Raw genomic sequence first — 20,760 nt, 5'->3', positions numbered from 1 at the left:
TCTGGTATCTCCCATCTAGCGTGGTCTCCTTACAAAAGGGAACCGTGAATCCTCTATGGCCATTTTAATCTTCTGCTTCTGTTACCGACCCTCCTGAGTCAGTCCCCAACAAGGGTCCATCTGCCCCATGTCCTTGGAGCCAACAGAATGAGACCGAGTTTTGTTCAGAAGTAAAGGAAATCTTTATTCTCTATCAAAAAATGCACAGGCGCGCGCTCACGCTCTAGCGTGCATGATCTCCCCACAGGCCGTGGGCGGGGCTGCTTTATAGGGATCTCGTCTGCCGGGAGACGGGCAGAGTTCTCGCGGGGATGGGCGGAGCTGCGCGGCTCACGCTCCAGACCGCAGTGCGGGGTGCAGCGTCTGTGCGCACGGCCCACCGCTGCCATCTTGAATCAAGGCGTCTTGTTGACACACGGCCCGCTGAGCTGTGGAAAATACGGCCGTTTCGCACTAGGACCTCTGTCCTGAAGTGACGTGTAAGGCCTCTGTGCGCAGCACCCTGTAAGTGAAACGACTAAGTACAAAGGAAAAGAGAAGGAAAAAAAAGGTTAGACTTTATTACCCAAATTCTGTTTTTATTTCCCAGGAATTGTTAATGGGCTTTGCTAATGACGCTTCTGCAAGTAAAAGATGAATCTTCACCATCCAAAAAATAGATGTAAACCATTGCTCTGTGTATTTGGAATGATATCAAACCTGAGAAGGCTATATCTACATCAGAAATACTAAGAACTTTATGTAGCCATAGGAATAATTATGTTTAATTTCATATCATCTGTGTAGGAAAAATTGTGAAAGCCTTTGAAATGTACTGAAAGATTATTGGGGGTTTTCAGTGGAAAACTATGTTCAGTTTAGAGCACACTCTTTTGGATTATCTGGTTCTATGGGGCTCATGTCCTTCATTGCCTTTGTGCTATTTTACAACTGTAATTTGTAGATAATGAATCCAATACAAATATTTTGGGGCAATAGTCCTGCAAATAAATTTTGGCTGGTGGAGAGACAATTGCTTTCTCTCCCTTACCCTGCAGACATAGCCAATTTTTGCCTCTATTTGCAGATGTATTTCATGATTTTCCTATGTCTCCACCTCTTAAATTCTCCTTGGAACCAGCTGTAACATCTTATTGATTCCCTTATTAATTAATGAGTTAAATTCTTTGGTATTTATTCATTTTAGATGTACTATATAAAAGTCATGATTTTCTCTTTTATGAAAATATTTTTAACGATTTAACAAATAGCTATATATACCAATTTAATTAACTTTTAAAATTAGTCAAGCCATCACTTCATTTTGCAAGAGAACCTCTAGGTTCCATTTTCGAAGAAGAGAATATGGAAATGTGACTATTGCCCCCAGCTCTGCTCATCATCCTTATCTTACAAGTCATTTTTTTTCCCATAATTTCATAAGATCTTTTGTTTCCCTTATAAATGTTTCATTCATCAACTTCCTCCGGGCTTTAATATAGGAAAACTCATCAAAGAAGAGACATTATAGCTATTCTGTTAGTGGAATAGGTTTCCCTTTTTTTTCCCCCTTTTCTTGTTTTTGGTGCTTTTTAATACACACTTTTTATATCAGTGCTATCCTTCTTTTTATTTTACAATGTCTAAGCCGACTGAGCCTATGGAGTGCAACTAACTAATATTTATGTAGAAAGTATGTTTGTGACAGGACCCAAATTCAAGAAATGCCCCCGAAGAGGTCTTTAAGTTATATAGGTGTTGCATAATTTGTTCAGATTCTCCTGGTGCATAAATTAATGCTGAGAGTATTGAATATTTGAGAAAAAATCTGTAGCTTCCAGGAAATCTTTTAATAAACGAGTATCACAATTCTTTCAGCAATAATTACTAACGTCTTATATATTACGATAACCACACACACATATGCACTCATTCCCAAAGTACTGAAAAGGAAATATATATTTTTCATTGAACTTGATTTCAGTTTGAGACTTCCTTTAAAATTGCAATCAATGTATCTTTGAAAGAAGTGGAAACTTTTCCTGCTCCTGTATCAGGAACAGACAAACGAGCAGTTTGTAGTGATAGAATTTTATTAACAACTTAAAACTTCTTACGGAACCTACAGCTAAAGGGTCATAGAAGGGAGAGACTCAAGGAGGACTAGGAAAGTTAGGTTAGTTAACCCTAATAGTGAACCACGGTGCTCCTAGCATCAGCAGCAATTTCTGCAAGGGTCGAGGATCATGTTTATTTTTTTCTTTAACTTCTTCAAAAACATCCAGAAATAGGAACTGTTGTCAACTCTGACCCTTAGGCTCCCCAGGAAACAGGATTCATGGGAATAAATAGACCCAAGAATGCTACTTATGTTTATAGATAAAGCAATTTTGTTTTAGTTTTATACTTAACTAATGCTATAAATGACAACGCTGTCTCTAATACTGTTTACTTAACAGCAAAGTGATGCTTTGCATAAAAAGTCCTCAGTTCTGCTGAGTCCCTTTCTGATCCTCCAAATAGTTCTGCTTCTCACCTGTAGGAAGTATAGAGTGGTATTTAAGAGTCAAGCCAGATGCCACCATTTACTTAATCATTTATTTCAGTCCCTATTCTGGAAAATGACTAATAATCGTGTCTATATTAGAGGGCTGCTTCAAGGATTAAGAAAATTGATGTGTGTAAAGCATGGTATCTGGGCTGCATTAGGCACTCAATAAACATTAGCAGTATAAAGGTCAAAGATTGACTCATAAAAGGCGATAATCCAGGAGCAATCCACTCCAATTAACAGGACTGCAGAAAGGAGCTCTCCGCTTTGAGATTTGGTGGGAGGTGGAAGACGGAGGGGGCAACCACCCCTGCACCCAGAGCACTTGTTAAAGGATCCTCTGAGGCAGTAGTTTTCAAAGTGGCTCACATATTTCTCTGATGGCTCTTCAATATCCTCCAGGTGGTCTGTGAACGTCCTCCTAGATTTAAACACAAGTGAGAAGACTTTAAGAGAGAACCTCACTGCTGTAAATAAATTCAGGTCTCTCAACCCAGGTAAATTGTGCTCAGAAAATGGAGGCAACCAGCAGATGTATTTGTTAAATAATTATCAGTTGTCCATAAAAAATCTTGGAGCATGAAAGACATGCCGAAAGATTAGAGAAGGGGATATATTATCTTTGTATTTATAATGGGTGGATTCTGTGAATTATCAATTTATGCCTTTAGTAGAGATCCCAGAAAAAATTCTAGGGAATGTTATTAAATAGTTTTTAAGTACTTGGGAGTAAAGGAGAAAGGGCAAACATTTTAAAGGTTGATGATATTTTAGGGAGGAAAAGAAGATATAGAGCAGTTCTTATCAAACTTTAATGACCATGTGAATCACCTGGGAATCTTGCTGGCAAATTCTGATTGAGTGGTTGTAATTGGGCCCGAGAGTCTACATTTTCAAAAAATTAGTTAATTAATTTATTTTTGGCTGCGTTGGGTCTTTGCTGCTGGGTGGGCGGTTTCTCTAGTTGTGGCAAGCGGGGGCTACTCTTTGTTGCCGTGTGCAGGCTTCTCATTGCAGTGGCTTCTCTTGTTGCGGAGCACAGGCTCTAGGCGCGCGGGCTTCAGTAGTTGTGGCACGCAGACTCTAGAGTGCAGGCTCAGTAGTTGTGGTGCCCGGGCTTAGTTGCTCTGCGGCATGTGGGATCTTCCTGGACCATGGCTTGAACCCGTGTCCTCTACATTGGCAGGCGGATTCTTAACCACTGTGCCACCAGGGAAGTCCCAAGAGTCTACATTTTTAGCAGGCTCCCAGAAGATGCCAGTTCTACTTGTCATAGGACCATGCTTGGCATAGCTAGGCTGTGGAGTACTATCACATACTCCTGAAAGAAATATAAATTGGAAAAAAATGTTTGTAGTATTCATTAGGATTTTTAAATAAAGACGCAGACGTAGAGAATGGACTTGAGGACATGGGGAGGGGGAAGGGTAGGCTGGGGTGAAGTGAGATAGTGGCATGGACTTATATACACTACCAAATGTAAAATAGCTAGTGGGAAGCAGCTGCATAGTACAGGGAGATCTGCTTGGTGCTTTGTGACCACCTAGAGGGGTGCAATAGGGAGGGTGGAAGGGAGATGCAAGAGGGAAGGGTATGGGGATATATGTGTACATATAGCTGATTCACTTTGTTATACAGCAGAAACTAACACAACATTGTATTGGAGTATACTCCAATAAAGATGTTAAAAAAATGTGCATGTCTTTTAATATAGCAATTCCATTTCTGGGACTCTGTACTAATGAATTCTTTCTCATTTGTTTGAAGATAAAAGGATGTTCATAGCAGCGTTGTGTATAAAAGCAAAAATTTGGCAACAACCTAAAGGTCCAACAAAAGGAGAGTAGTACAGTAAGTTGTGGTAAATTGAGGACTATTTTGAAGCCATTAAAGAGAATGTGTACTGTCATGGAAGATCCTCAGTTTATTAAATGAGATAACATAGAGCACAACTCTATATATATTTTTAAGAAAGAAATATGTATATCAATACATATACATGAAAATATATAAGAAAGTATCTGAAATGATCAATTTCACAGTGGTTTCCTCTGAGTAAAGGCATGGTACTAGAATAGGGGAGTGCAAAGGAAACTTTCAGTTTTCAGTCTTTTTCCTTCTATATTTCATACACTTTAACAAAGAGAATCATTTACAACCGTGTGACTGTTTTTAACAGAAAATCAAGAGGTGGCCCGTGGAAGTTGCCACAGGTTCATCGGGAATATGTTCATGAATGTTGTCTTGAAAGAAAGCTTCTGTTTTCCTCCACTGCTCCTACTCCCGCCTCTTACGTCAGATGTGTGGGTTTTCCACACCAAGAAAGTCAGGCATTAACTGCCTGGAGTTAGCACAGACCCCACGGGTTACAGGCTCAGCAAGACACTTTCCCCCACTTCAGATGCCAATTGCAAGTCCAGGCCTCCAGTACTTCTGATTTTAACTCAAGGGGCCCAAGACCCTCTCCTCAGGTTTGGTAATTTGCTAGAACAGCTCATAGAACTAAGGAAAGCAGTATACTTATTGTTACTGGTTTATTACAAAGGATACAACTCAGGAACAGGCAGATACAATGATGCATAGCGCGAGATATGGAGAAGGGGTGCAGAGATTCCATGATCACCCTGGGTACATCACCCTCCCAGCACCTTGATGAGTTCACCAACCCAGAAACTCTCTGAACCCCTTCAGTTAAGATCTTTCATGGAGGCTTTATTACGTAGGAATAATTGATTAAATCATTGGCCATTAACGATCAACTCCAGCCCCTCTCCCCTCCCTGGAGGTCAGAAATTGCCAGCTCTAGTCACCTGGTTGGTTCCCCTGCAACCAGCCCCCATCCTCACAGGCTTGCCCGGGGCTTGTTATGAATAATAAGAGACACTCTTCCCTTTATTGCTTTGGAGCTGATTTCAGGAACTAGAGACAAACCCCAAATATTATAACAAAAGATACTCCTACTGCTCTGTTACTTAGGAAGTTATCAAGACAAGAGTTTTAGGAGCTCTGTGCCAAGAACTGGGGACAAAGACCAAATATATCTTTTTTATTACATCACAATGTCCTCATCAATGAATTGGATCCAAGGACTACGAAGTAGATTTGTAATTGTTAGAAACAACCAAATCCAGATCCCAGTCACCATCGAGAGAGGTCTCTTGTGGTGTTCCAGAACTCTCTGTCGGGTCCTATTTTAAAAATATATGTAGGGACTTCCCTGGCGGTCCAGTGGTTAAGACTTCACCTTCCATTGCAGGGGGTTTGATCTCTGGTCGGGGAGATAAGATCCCACATGGCTCGCAGCCAAAAAACCAAAACATAAAACAGAAGCAATATTGTAACAAATTCAATAAAGACTTAAAAAAAAAACGGTCCACATCAAAAAAAAAAATCTTAAAAAGTATATGTACCTATGACCTTCATAGGAAAAGGAAAAAGCACTTTATCAATTTTTCAAATGATGTGAGGCTAGAAAAATAGCTAATTGTTTTGGTGATAAAACCAGGAATTCAGAAATAACTCGACTATCTGGAAATGATCAAATCTAAGAAAATGAAATTGATTTGGGATAAACATAATGTCCTACCCTTAAATTTAAAAATCCAACAACACAAGTTAAAAATGGAGGAAACATGGTTTAATAAAATCTCATTTAAGAAGACAGGAATTTTGGCTGATTGACCCTCCAACTGATCTAAGAATATAGTTTGTCTGCCACAGACATTTGATTACATAGTTGCAAGAAGGTTCTTCGACATCCAAATTAGAACCAAAGAGGGGAACTTTCAACAAGATAAATCTCAGGTCAATATAAGGAAAATCTTTATCCTGTCTAACAGTAAATGGATTGTTTTGTGAGACTTGTATTCTCCATCCTTGGAGGTGTTCCGGCAGAGACCAAGCTACCTCTTGCTGTAGATGAAGTAGAAAATCATCAGATAGACAACCTTTAAGACCCATTATAGAATTCTAAAAATGTATAATTTTATGACATGAATTAACAATCAACTTGTGATTTTTAATGTTTAAAAACAAGATGTGATATCTTAAATATTTTTATTTATTTGATCAATTCTATCAAAAATGATAGTCTTATGATAGGCATAGTAAGTATAATTGGTGTTCCAAGGGTTTTCTGTCTCACTGAATATGGTGCACAGTTCTTTACTAAGGGTACCTCCTTAAATTCTCAACCTGAAAGAGATGATGAACATCTAGTCTAGAACAATCTCATTGAAGATGAAATAGAATTGTGTGCCTGAAGCATATAGAATCCTTTGTGCTCAAATTCAGTCTCACCCCAGTGAGGGTGAGGGTGAGTAGAGCTCCTTTGCATTCCTTCACCCTCTCTCCTGGCTACAGTCATGCAAGGGCACCTCGTGTCAAGGATGGCTGCTTACCATTTGAGATACTGGCAGTAGTGGTGCAGCAATTGCCCTACTATATTTATACACTCTGACAGTGGGTTTTGGTGATATTTAGGAAATAAAAGTCCTCACTCCTAGGCAATAATGTGAGCTTTCTGGCCAGAAGACTTCCATGTTTCCCTTACACAAAACTACTGTGCCATGAATTTATTTTTTAACCATCCCCCCCATCCAAAAATTAAATTACCTCAATATTTTCATGGCTTTATTTTTGTTGGCCATAAAATTGCTATTGGCTGCCTTGGTGTTTGTGTTGGCATCAGTGGGCACGCTGATGTCAAGTTAAGGAAGAAAATAAACCTTCAAAGGAAAAAACAAATCGACCCATTTTGGGGACTCATGTTGTGTATGAGAGAAGAGGAATTTGTTTCTCTGTGTGTAATGTCATTCTAAAAATTGATGCAGGTGGGCAGAAGTATGCTCATAGTTGATTAACTGCTCTCCATGAAGACAAAAAAACCCCACTGATTTATATATAGCATTTGCCAATTTCTATGGTGTAAATACTCCAGTCATGGTTGATTTCAGTCTACCAAAATAGATCTCACTGAACTTGGGGTTGGGAAGAGATGGGCTAATAGGCTCTGAGTCAAGCAAGTCTCTTGATTTGGAAGTGGGGAAAAAAATTTAGTTGGATATTTGGAGTAAAAAAAAAAAAAATGCCTGTAACATTTGACACCTATATTGAATCCTTCCTCATAAAAGGTTTTACAGAGGTATTTTAGGTTGGTTTAGGCCTGGCACATTAAAGCCGTATTTGTTTCTTTTTCCTGTCCTTTTCCAACTATTTTGATCAGCTGTTTAAATTTGCTTTCTTACTAAAAAGTATTTTAATAATGAGAACTGCAGCTATTCTAATATTTATCTTGAGGTCCTTCCCATCATTGTGAAGTTTAATCTGTATTTTCATATCAAAGAAGAAACTTTAATAACAATTAAAATTATGTGGTTATAAGAAGAAACATAATTATATATCTTTAGAGTGATTCATATACCAGGAATACCCATTCTTCCATAAAATATATACATAAGTAGTTTGATCTCATTCAATATAATGAAATCTATTATTAAGGTTGATATTCTTTATTGAAAAAGAAAAAGAGTGCCAGAAATTCTTGGCTGGATATCCTAATACCCATTCCCAATCCCTTTTCCTTGTCTTCCTGAAAACTAAATGAACTCTTACCCAGATATCCTTGTAGCTAAGCTAGAAAATTCCATGTTTAACAGGTCTGTCTAATAGGATGTAACTTGAAGCCTACTTAGAGCTTATGGGAAAAAAGGCATGGATACAACTTTCAGCATCCTCTTGCCTCCCCCTCACTTCTTTCTGAGTTTAATATGAATTAAATGCCTCAATGGCAGGCTATATTATGAGGCAACTAGCATGAGGATGAAAGCTACCATCATAAGGATGGCAAATTGGCAACGGAAAGAGATTAGATGAATTCTCACAACATAGTCAAACCATTGACTAGACCTGGAGTATATACCTCTAGATGTCTTGTTATATGAGAAAACAGCCCTATCTTTTTATAGCTTCATTGAAGCATAGTTTACATACCATAAAATTCACCTGCCATAAGTATACAATTCAATGAGTTTTAGTAAATTAGTGGAATTGTGTAACCATAACAATCCATTTTCCGCCCAGGCTCACTTTCAGTCATTCCCCATTGGTCCTTGGCAAACACTGACCAGCTCTCTGACTATAAACTTACCTTTTCTAGATATTTCATATAAATAGGATCATGCAATATGTAGTCTTTTGCATCTGGCTTCTTGCATTTACAATAATGTTTGTGAAGTTTATCGATGCTTTAGCATGTACCAGTATTTTCTTCCTTTTTAATGCCAAATACTATTCTATTTGTATATCCATTTGTCTGTTGATTGATACCTCGGTTGTTTTCAGTTTGGACACGTTACAAATAATGCTGCTAAGAAAACTTATGTATAAGTCTTTTTGTGGACCTGTGTTTTCATTTCTCTTGTCTAGATTCCTAGGAGTAAAATATGGGAGTCATATGGCAAGTTTGTTTATGACTAACTTTTAAAGAAATTGCCTAATTGTTTTCCAAAGTGGCTGTGCCGTTTTACATTCCCACTGCCAGTGTATGAGCGTTCCAGGCTCTCCCTATCCTTGCCAGTACTTGATACTGTCTTTTTGATAAACATTCTTAGTAAGTTTATAAGGTGGTATCTTATTGTGGCTTTAATTTTCATTCCTCTAATGACTAATGATGTTGAGCACTTTCTCATATGCTTATTAGCCATTCATATGTCGTCTTTGGTAAAATGTCTATTCAAGTCTTTTGCCCATTTTTAATTGGGTTGTTTGTCTTCTCATTATACAATTGTAGGATCTCTTTGCAGATTCTAGGTACATGTCCTTTACCAGATATACGATTTACAGATATTTCTCTGAGTCTGTGGCTTACCTTTTCACTTTCTTAATCTTGTCTTTTGAAGAACGAGTTTTTAATTTTAATGAAGTCTAATTTATCAATTTTTTCTTTTATAGTTTGTGCCCTTAGTGTCATGTCTTATTTTTTTAAATAATTTATTATTAATTTTTTTATTTATGGGTTGCGTTGGGTCTTCGTTGCTGCATGCGGGCTTTCTCTAGTTGCAGCGAGTGGGGGCCACTCTTCGTTGTGGTGCGTGGGCTTCTCATTGCGGTGGCTTCTCAGGCTCTAGGTGTGTGGGTTTCAGTAGTTGTGGCACACGGGCTCAGTAGTTGTGGCTTGCGGGCTCCAGAGCACATGCCCAGTAGTTGTGGCGCACGGGCTTAGTTGCTCCGCAGCACGTGGGATCTTCCCGGACCAGGGCTCGAACCCATGTCCCCTGCATTGGCAGGTGGATTCTTAACCACTGCGCTATCAGGGAAGCCCTGAATTCTTTGCTAAACCAGGGGCATGAAGATTTACTCCTATCCGCTTTTATAGAGGTTTAACCATTTTAGTTCTTTTAGGACTCAGGTTCCTTTGGAGCTAATTTTTGAGTATAGTGTGAGGTAAGATTCTATGTTGGTTAAATCACTTATTTACTCCATATATTTCTTTTTTGCATCTGGATATCCAGTGGCTTCATCACTATTTGTTGAAAAGACTATCTTTTCTCTATTTAATTGTCTTGGCACGTTTGTTGAAAATCAGTTTACTACAAATGTCAGGATTTATGTCTGGACTCTCAATTCTATACCAATGATCTGTAACGGGTGGCAAAATATGGTCTGTGGGCCAAATCCAGCTCACTACCTTTTTTCTGTTGTTAATAAAGTTTTATTGAACACAGCCATTCCCACGTGTTTACATCTTGTTTGAGCTACTTTTTTACTCTGATGGCAGAGTGCCGTCATTTGCAACAGAAACCAAAAAGTCTCAAATATTTACTATATGGCACTTTATAAAGATTATTTGCTAACTCCTGAGCTATATGTTTATCCCTCTGTCAGTACGATATTCTTGATCACTGTAGCTTTATAATAAGTCTTGAAATCAGGTAGTGTGAATCCTCCAACTTTGTTCTTCTTAATCAAAATTGTATTGCTTATACTAGGCTCTTTGCATTTCCATATAAATTTTAGGATCAGCTCATCAGTTTCTTAAAAGTAGCATGCAAGATTTTGATAAGCATTGTGTTGAATCTATAGATCAATCTGGGGAGAACAACCATCTTGACAATATTAAGTCTTCCAATCCGTGAAGATGACATCTTTCCATTCATTAGATCTTTAATTTTTCTCAACAGTGCTTTTTACTTTTCAGTGTACAAGTGTTTGATTTCTTTTTGTTAAATGTATTTCTAAGTATTTTATTTTTTGTGATGCTATTATAAATAAAACTTTCAGTTTTTTAAATTGTCCCTATTGTTACAATTGTATAAATATACAATTGATTTTTGCATATTGATTTTGTATTCTGTGAACTAGCTAAAATAGTTTATTGCTTCTCATATGTATTATGGATTTTTAAAGGATTTTCTACACACAGGCTCATGATATATGCAAATAATTTTATTTCCTTCTTCCAAACTTGGACTGGATGCTTTTTTTAAAAAAAAAAAAAACTTGTTACACTGACTAGAACCTTCAATCTGATGTTGAATAAGCATGTTGAGAGTGGACTTTTTTCCCTGATATTTGGGGGGAAAAGTTGTGGCTTTTTTCCCTGATATTTGGGGGAGAGCTTTCAGTCTTTCACCATTAAGTATGGTTGTAGTTATAGGTTTTTCATAGATGTCCTTCATCAGGTTGTGGAAATTCCCTTCTATTCCTAGTTTAAGTTTTTAAAATCATAAATGGATGTTGAATTTTTTCATATGCTTTTTCTGAAACAATTGAGATAATCATGTGATTTTGGTTCCTTACTATTCTACTAATATGGTAGTCTATATTAATTGATCTTTAGTTGTCAAACCAACATTGCATTCCTGGAACACACCACACTAGGAGGTGGAATATAAATTGTTATACATTCCTGAGTTAATTTTTCTAATATTTTATTAATGCTTTTTGCATGTATGTTCATGATATTGGCTAGTTTTCTTTTCTTGTGAGGTTTCTGTCTGTTTTGTTATCAGGGTAATACTGTCTCATAGAATGAGTTGAGAGGTGTTTCCTCCTCCTCTGTTTTCTAAAAGTTGGTGAAAAACTGGTATTATTTTTAAATACTTAAATTCACCAATGAAACCAACTAGACCTGAGCTTTTCTTTGTAATATATTTCTAATTACCAATTCAGTTTCTCTTCTTGTTATAGGTATATTCAAATTTTCTATTTCTCCCTGAGTCTGTTTTCATAATTTGTGTCTGTCTGAGTCTGTTTTCATAATTTGTGTCTGTCTACGATATTTTTCTGTTTCATCCAGGTTGTCTAATTTGTAGCTCTAATATTGTTTATAATAGTCCTTATAATCCTTTAAACTTTGATAGGGTCAGTAGTGATATCCCCTTTTTTGTTCCTGATTTTGGTAATTTGTGTCTTCTCTCTTATTTTCTTGGTAAATCTATTTGTTAGTTTTATTGAACTTTTGGTTTAATCTATTTTCTTTTTTTGTTGTTTTTTTTCCTATTTCTGTGATTTTCATTCTAATCTTTATTATTCCCTTCCTTTTGCTTGCTGTAGGCTTAGTTTTCTTTTTGTAGTTTCTTGCATTGGAAGTTTAGGTTATAGATTTGAGAAATTTCTTTTTTTCTGAAATTAACACTTCTGTAGATTTGATGGTGTTTTTTTAATGAGTTCAATTTAAAATTACCAGACCAAGCATCACTTACATGCAAAACTTATACTGTAATGAAGTTGTTTGATAACAACTAATGTTGTTTAAATTACAAGTAAAGTCAAAATGTTTTGTTGACCTCCTTCTGGCAAAAGTTAAAACAAGAAAGAGGATCCGACAAGCCAATTTTCAGTGGATATATCTTCTGATCTTAAACTATAAGAGAAGAATCTAATAGAATTCTATAAGTGCCTTCTAAGGGATGAACATATTCTATTAAAATCATATGATTATAGTCTGATATCAATATTTGGTAGTACCTATCTGTTTAAAAGGACATTTTCAAAGATGAAATACAGAAAATCTCATTACAGGTCAGTATTAACAGATAAATATTTGCAATTGACTGTTATGATAGGAAACACTAAATTTAAACCTCAAACAAAATGGCATCCCCACCAAAAGAAAATCCCCACGTTCTTATTGCTAGACCGTATTACAAAAATGTTCACAATTATTGTAATTATATGTTGAATTTCATCAATAAAAATGTTTGAATTTTTTTTGTTATATACATATGTACACAATATCTTTGATTTTGTCTCTTAGACTGCAATACTATTTGGTTCCTTACAAAAAGTTTTCCAAACCCAGCAAATTAACATCTGATATCTGCCTAGCAAATTAAAGATTTACCCTCTTTGGAAGAAGATAACATCCCCAGAGCCTCTAGAATTTTTCATACATAATATATGGCATTCAAAAAAAATTACTAGCCATTCCAAGCAATAGACATAAACACCTCAAAACTAGGAAAAAACGCAGATGGTAATAACAAAACTGGATGTGTTCCAGATACTGGAGTTACCAGGCAGGAATTTTATTCAGGCAAGAATATTTTTTTTTTTAAAAGGTGAAAAGATGGAGAATTTCACTAAGTCATTGGCATATATGAGAAAATATACCAAACATCACAAAATCCAGAAAAAAGCATACTACTTTTGTTAATTTGTGACACATCGCCATAGTGCTTTTCCCCCCAAACTTTTGGGGCTGCTTACTCTTTTATTGCCTCTTTGCATAATAACAAGTCACATTACTATTTTATATGGAGGCAATAGATATATTATTTAGTCTTTCCTCTAACATGTTGACCATTTGCTGAATTAGTAACAATTTGGATTGCTTTTTCCTCAGAAAGCACCAGACTTTGTCAGGGTAAACTATGTGAGATATGCTAAAACAATCCAATATATTGGAATACGTAAAATTTGACATCTGACATAGACAGGGGTAGGTTTGTGTTCTATAAGTGAGTACATTTTCGATAAATGTTATTTTACACCATTCTCATCAGAAGAACATGCATGGTACATTTATAATTATATACACTGTGTTATTGAGTATATTCATGACAGAAGAGAACATTAGTTTTGGTCAGATGTCAATGAGAATCACATCTTCCATTTATAATTTTACATGTTTGATGTTTGGAAGAATTTTCCACAGGCTATTTTCAACTCTCTACATTTCAAATTTTGTTTCTCTTCCACCATACATGTTCTTCCAGTGTTGTATGAACTAATTCATGTCCATGTAGTGATACAATCTCTGGTCCTGCATCTGTGTATCATGAGGTGGGGAGATTCAGCACAGTTGAGAGTAGGGATATTCCTAGCATCTCTTCTTATATCAGAACAGTTACCAATAAATTGACTATACATGAAAGTGACTATAAACCACATAAATATGCCCTTCTAAGCCTAAATTAAATGTAGCTCCAACTCAGCTTCTCTTTGGCTAGATTCCAAAATTGGATGCAATCAATTCTGTCACCACTCAAATGAGGGAAGATATAATGGAGGGAAAGTTGAGTGGAAAGAGACAATGGTCTTAACTTACTGCAGTTGAAGATATCTTATTTTTGCAACATTTACAACAATAAATTTGTAAATAAAAATAAATTTTTATTTACAAAAATAGATTTCTTTGTGAACACATTGCTGGGACCCCACCCAGGGCTTTGGAAGGGACCTAGGCAAATAGAGTGCTGTGAAGATTAAGCTTTGTTAGATAGAAGGATAAATGAGAAAAAATAATAGTTATTAGGCACTGGAGATTTGGGAACTGAGACAAATAGGGTGCAGGTATAAGAGAATATTTCCACTGTATGCCTTTTTTTATTATTTGGACATTTATATACCTATTAAAAATTAAAACGTTTTAATTGAGGCCAGATGTTATAAATTAAAAATGAGTGGCAATGACATTGAGCACTGAATACTGCCAGAAGCCTAACTTTCTGATTAAAAAGGAAAAACATCAGGAACTGACAATGATTATGAATATAACAGTCTATCCAAGAACTCTGAGGGCTGGCAATAAGCCTCAAACACTGAGCAAGTAGTGAGATAACCATTTCTCATCAACCCTCAGTCTCTCCCCTCTTCGAGGGCCTCGACAAATATTTTGCTGAGATGTAGCTAGGTATTGCATAATGTGATTTCATGTGTGCAAAAGCATGCTATTATAAATTCAGGAAGTGTAGAACTCTAAGGTTGCGCTATAGCCCAAGCCACGTATGTCGATTGGGCACTTGAAATGTGGCAACTACAAATTGAGGTATGCTATAGGTATAAAATACATACAGTATTTCAAAGATTTAGTACAAATAATCTCAACTTTTTAATAAAAAATTAATTTGAATACATGTTGAAATCATACTTAGAATATATTGGATTAAATAAATTATATTAAAACCAGTTTCGCCTTTTCTATCATTTAAAATGTGACTACTAGAAAAATTAAAATTACATATGTGTTTCAACTTAAATTTCTATTGGATAGTGCTGCTCTAAAAGCACACTTTCCTTGCTCCTCCAGTTTGTAGGACTGCTGAGGATATAACTTGGCATACCTATGCCAGTTTTATCACTTTAAAAGAGAAAGTTAACTTTCAAAATATCAAGAGCTAAAAAACTCCCAGAATGAGAAAATGACATATCTATCACTACAATTGAATAGATCCATTGAAGTGTTATATAATCACATTGTTTCACAAGATTGAAATCATCTCAAGAATTTTCTTTAAAGTAATAAGTAGTTTCTCCAAATAGTTCATTCTAGTTTTTTAAATTACCAGTTCACTTTATGCCTCTCTAAAATATCTTAATTTCCATAAAATGAGAATGATGGACTTCCATAATCTTTAAAAATAATGTTATAAGGAAAAAGCTATGAGCAAGAAAAAGACACATACAGAAGAAATCACTCAGAGTTCTTCAATAGTCAAAATTATTTATTAAGGTAAATATTGTACTGGCTCATCCTTCAGTATCAGCCAGTCTACAGATCAAAATTTATGTGGGATGGTTCAACATGTGAAAATCAATTGGTGTAATACAGCACATTAACTGAATGAAAGAAAAATTATATGATCATCTCAATGCAGAAAAAGCATTTGAAAAAATTCACACTTTCATGATGAAAACACTCAAGAAACTAGGAATAGAAGGAAACTACCTCAGCAACATAAAGACCATATATGAAAACTACCAGCCAACATCATAGTCAAGGATAAAAGACAAAGTGTTTCCTCTAAGCTCAGGAACGAGCAAGGATACCCACTTTTGCCACTTCATTTCAACAAAGTACTGGAAGTTCTAGACAGAGCAATTAGGTAAGAAAAAGAAATAAAAGACATCCAAATTGAAAAGGAAGAAGTAAAATGATCTCTGTTCATAGATGACGTGATCTCATATGTAGAAAACCCTAAAGATCACACACACACACACACGCACACAACTGTTAGAATTAATAAATTCAGCAAAGTTTTAGGATACAAAATCAACACTCAGAAATCAGTTGCATTTCTATACACCAACAATGAACAATCTAGAAAGATAATTAAGAAAATAATTTCATTTGCTGTAGCATCGATAATAATAAAATACTCAGTTATAAACTTAACCAAGGAGGTGAAAGACTTGTACACTAAAAACTACAAAATATTGCTGAAAGAAATTAGAGAAGACACCAATAAATAGTAAGACATCCCATGTTCATGAATTGGAAAAATTAATATTGAGATGTCAATACTACCTGAATCAATCTACAGATTCAATGTAATCCCTATCAAATTCCCAATGATTTCTTTTTCCAGGAATAGAAAAATTCATCCTAAACTTCATCTGGAATCTCAAGAGACCTAGAACAGTTAAAAAAAAAAAAATCTTGAGAAACACAACGTTGGAAGTTTCACACTTCCTGATTTCAAAACTTAACTACAGCAAAGATACAATAATTAAAACAATGTGGTACTGGCATAAAGACAGACATAGATACTAGTAGAATAGAGCTGAGAGCCCAGAAATAAACCCTCACACATATGGTCAAATGATTTTCAACAAGAGTACCAAGACCATTCAATGGGGAAAGGACAGTGTTTTTCAAAAATGGTGCTGGGAAACTGGATAGCCACATGAAAAAAAAAATGCTGTTAAACTTTTGCATTACTCCATATACAAAGATTAACCCAAAGCTTGCTAATTCTAGAATATTTTCATCAACCCCCAAAAGAAACCCCATACCCATTAACAGTCATTCCCCATTTTGCTCTCCCCCTGGCAACCACCAATCAACTTTCTGCCTCTGTGGATTCCTATTCTGGACATTTCATATAAGTGAAAGTATACAATATCTGGGCTTTTGTGTCTGGCTTCTTTCACTTAGCATAATATTTTCAAGGTTCATCCACACTGTATTATGTGTCAGTACTTCATCTCTGAATAATATTATGTTGTATGGATATACCACAATTTGTTTATCCATTCATCCTTTGGTAGATATTTAGGCTGTTTCCACCTTCTGGATATTATGAATAATGTTGCCAAGAAAATTAGCAAACAAGTTTTTATGAAACTATATGTTTTCATTTCTCTAGGAGTGGAGTGTGTCTGTCTTTTTTATTTTAGCCATCCTTGTGAGTGTGAAGGGGTAATTTTTTGTGATTTAATTTGCATTTCCCTATACAGTAGTGTCACTGAACATCTTTTCATATACTTATTGGCCATTTGTATATCTTATTTAGAGAAGTGTCTACTCAATCTGGTTATTTTTATTTTGATTTGGGTTATTTGTCTTTTTATTGTTGAGTTGTCAGACTTATTTTTTTTATCGAAGTATAGTTGATTTACAATGTTGTGTTTATTTCTGCTGCACGGCAAAGTGATTCATTTATACATATATATACATTCTTTTTTATATTCTATTCCATTATGGTTTATTACAGGATATTGAATATAGTTCCTTGTGCTATACAGTAGGACTTGTTGTTTATCCATTCTATATATACCAGTTAGCATCTGCTAACTCCCAGTCCCTCCCTCCCCCATCCCCCTCCCCCTATGCAACCACATGTCTATTCTCTATGTTTGTGAGTCTGTTTCTGTTTTGTAGTCAGGTTCATTTGTGGCATATTTTAGATTCCATATGTAAGTGATATCATATGGTATTTGTCTTTCTCTTTGTGACTTCACTTAGTATGATAATTTCTAGGCCCATCCATGTTGCTGCAAATGGCATTATTTCACTCTTTTTATGGCTGAGTAGTATTCCATTGTATATATGTACCACATCATCTTTAACCATTCATCTGTCAATGGACATTTAGATTGTTTCCATGTCTTGGCTATTGTGAATAGTGCTGCTATGAACATAGGGGTGCACGTATCTTTTTGAATTAGAGTTTTGTCTGAATATATGCCGAGGAGTGGGATTGCTGGATCATATGGCAACTCTATTTTTAGGTTTTTGAGGAAACTCCATACTGTTTTCTATAGTGGCTACACTAATTTACATTCCCACCAACAGTGTAGGTGGGTTCCTGTTTCTCCACACCCTCTCCAGCATTTGTTATTTGTAGACTCCAGACATCTTTATATATCTAGATGCTAGACCTTTATCAGATATATGAGTTGCAAATATATTCTGTTCTCTGAGTTGTCTTTTCATTTCTCAATAGCATTCTTCGAAGCACAAAACATTTGGATTTTGATGAAGTTTAATTTTTTGTTTTTTTGGTTGCTTGTGCTTTTGGTGTCATACCTAAGAAAACATTGCCTAATCTGAAGTCTTAAAGATTTATGCTTATGATTTATTCTAATAGTTTTATAGCTTTATATCTTATATTTAGGTTTTTGATCTATTTTGAGTTGATTCTTATATATTGTGTGAAGTGGAGGTCTAAATTCATTCTTTTGCATATGTTTATCCAGTTTCCTAGTAGTATCCAGTTTCAAGTTGGTTGAAAAGGCCATTCTTTCTCTGTTGAATTGTGCTGTCACTCTTGTCACAAATCAATGAATCATAAATGTAAAATTTTTTGTGGACTTTTCATTCTATCATTGGTCTATATATCTAGCCTTATGCCAGTACCATATTATCTTTATTTCTGCCACTTTTTAGTAAGTATTGAAATCAAGAAGTGTGCAAACTCCAACTCTGTGGTTTGTAAGATTGTTTTAGGTATTATGAGTTGCAATTCCGTAAAGAATTTTAGTATCAGCTTTTCAATCTCTAAAAACTAGACAGTTGGGATTCTGATAGGGATTATGTTGAATCCATAGATTTAATTGGGGAAATTGCCATCTTAACAATATTTTTTTAATCCATGAATATGGAATATCTTTTCATTTACTTAGATACTCTGTAATTTCTTTCAATAATGTTTTATAGTTTTCAGTATACAAATCTTATACTTCTTTTGCTAAATTTATTTCTAAACATTTTATTGTTTTTGATACTATTATAAATAGAATTGTTTCCTTAATTTCATTTCCAGATTTTCCATTGCTAGAAATAAAATAGATATTTTTGTATATTAATACTGTATCCTTCAACCTTGTTGAACTCATTTATTAGCTCTAATCATTTATGTGTGTATTTCTTAAGATGTTTTATATACATAATCATGTCATCTTCAAATGGAGATAGTTTTACTACTTCCTTTTCAATCTAGGTTTTTAAAATTGCATTATTGCTCTGATTATAACCTTCATTATAATAATGTTGAACAGAAATAGTCAGAACAGACATCTTTGTCTCTTTCTGATCTTAGAGAGAAAGCTTTCAGTCTTTCCCCATTAAGTATAACGTGAGCTGTGGTTTCTTGTAGATGCCCTTTATCAAGTTGAGGAAGTTCCCTTCTACTCCTAGTTTGTTGTATGTTTTTATTATAAGGGGAGTTGGATTTAGTCTAATGCTTTTCCGGCATCTATGGAAAGGATCATGTGCTTTTTGTCCTTTGTTCTATTTATATGGTGTATTACATTGATTTTCTTATGTTGAACCAAGCTTGCATTCGTGGGATAAATCATCCAAGGTTATGTATGCTGTTAGATACAATTTACTATTTTTTTGTTGTTGTTGGGGATTTTTTAATCTATATTCACAAGGGATATTGGTCTGTAGATTTCTTGTTTGGGGGCTTTCTTTGTCTGCTGTTGGTATCAGGTTAATACTGACTTCATAGAATGAGCTGAGAAATATTCTCTCCCCACCCTATTTTCTAAAAGAGTTTGTGAAGAATTTGTGTTATTTGTATTTGTATTGATCTGTATTTAAACTATTTGATAAAATTAATCATTGAAATGACCAGAAATTAAACTTAATTTTCAGAGTTCTGAAATATTTTATTCTGAAAAATTTTCAAGTGTTCACATTGCTTTTATGGAGGAAAGGATTTTTTTTTTTTTTTTTTTTGCAGTATGCGGACCTCTCACTGTTGTGGCCTCTCCCGTTTTGGAGCACAGGCTCCGGACGCGCAGGCTCAGCGGCCATGGTTCACGGGCCCAGCCGCTCCGTGGCATGTGGGATCTTCCCGGACCGGGGCACGAACCCACGTCCCCTGCATCGGCAGGCGGACTCTCAACCACTGAGCCACAAGGGAAGCCCAGGAAAGGATTTTTGAAGGTCCTACTCTGCCATTGCCACTGGCATTCATTTCATTTTTTATTATGCTACAGAATCAGTTAACCAATGTCAAGTGTTTCAATTAGAAACCCACATTTCACATATTTAGTTCTAGATTTACTCCTCAAGTTCCTAAAATATCATCCAAACCTCCTCAGTACTAAGATGACAAATGTACATTCCCTAGACATGGAGGTTTTCTCAAATGGAAATTTCTTTCTAGATTAAATTTCTTGAATCTTAAAGTGTGATGACTCTTTGCTAAAGGTGTTACTTTTGTTACTTTTCATTTGAAAGCAAATTTTAAAAAACTTTTAAAACTATAAAACACTATAATATAGGAGATGATATTAACATCATCACCACTTATGTGATAGTCATTTCACTGCATCCTAGTTATATTGCTTTTATTTTTTTAAGAAAAATAGAACTTCACATTGGAGCTGAATTTAACAATCTGATTATCAATTTAGGGTCACCAATCAATGATCCAATCCATGTTTATTGACAGTAAGATAAAGCTCAGATGGACATTAAAATTTAAATATTCCTGAGTGACAGCATCCGTTCACTTGACATAGATACCTATCTTTCTGTTGACCTCAGCAGT

General features: G+C 35.4%; 1 pseudogene; it reads left to right on the top strand.

Moving 5' to 3' along the window:
- Positions 1 to 311: 311 nt before the first annotated feature.
- Positions 312 to 20,760, top strand: part of LOC132527951 (S-formylglutathione hydrolase-like) — a 23,222-nt pseudogene continuing 2,773 nt past the window's right edge.

Source organism: Lagenorhynchus albirostris, chromosome 10 (genome assembly GCF_949774975.1).
Source record: "Lagenorhynchus albirostris chromosome 10, mLagAlb1.1, whole genome shotgun sequence".
NCBI classification, from domain to species: domain Eukaryota; kingdom Metazoa; phylum Chordata; class Mammalia; order Artiodactyla; family Delphinidae; genus Lagenorhynchus; species Lagenorhynchus albirostris.
The sequence above is the reverse complement of the archived record's forward strand: the minus strand, read 5'-3'. Positions and strand labels throughout refer to the sequence as shown.